Below are 739 nucleotides of genomic sequence, written 5' to 3' on the forward strand. Positions count from 1 at the left end.
TAGGATGGATGGGACCTGGGGGAGAGCAAGGGAGAGTTAAGGATGGGGCCAAGTGGGGTAGCTAGGCTAGCTTGTGGGGAGGGCCCCAGGCAGCATGACTGCTGTTAATCTTCAAGTGGGTCTGGGAGTGGTCTGCAAAAAACTTGGTGTCTACACCCTCCTAGGGGCTGTTTTGTGCTGTATGCCCTTTGCTCACTCAGACACCATCTACTGGGCACCTCAGCAAGATGCCCATGAGTTCAGGGTTTGCAGTGGAAATTGACTTCAGAATAAGACCATTTATACTGACAACCAGAGCATGTCTGTCCCACCCTCAGTGTTTACTGGAACTTCACCCATATCACAACCAGCACACTCTGAGAAGGTTTATACCCTCCTAACTAATGGTGTGTATGTGTGTGTGTGCATGGGTGCGCGCGTATGCATGTTCATGTGTGTGCAGGTACACATGCCTTTCTATGAGTCCAAAGATCAACCTCATATCATTCCTCAGCATACTGTCCATATTTTTGAGACAGGGTCTCCTACTGTCAGAGAACTTACCCATTGTGCTAGACTGGCTGGCCAGTGAGCCCCAGGGATCCACCATTCCACCTCCCCAGTACTGCCACAACTGACCCTTTTTACATGGCTTCCGGGAGTTGAACTCAGGTCCTCTTGTGCAGCAAGTAATTTATTAGCTGAGCTGCCTCCCAGTCCAAATTTTTTACCAAGTGGTTCTTGAAAACCCTGGGTCTGA

The sequence above is a fragment of the Cricetulus griseus genome, chromosome 7, assembly GCF_003668045.3.
Source record: "Cricetulus griseus strain 17A/GY chromosome 7, alternate assembly CriGri-PICRH-1.0, whole genome shotgun sequence".
NCBI classification, from domain to species: Eukaryota; Metazoa; Chordata; class Mammalia; order Rodentia; family Cricetidae; genus Cricetulus; species Cricetulus griseus.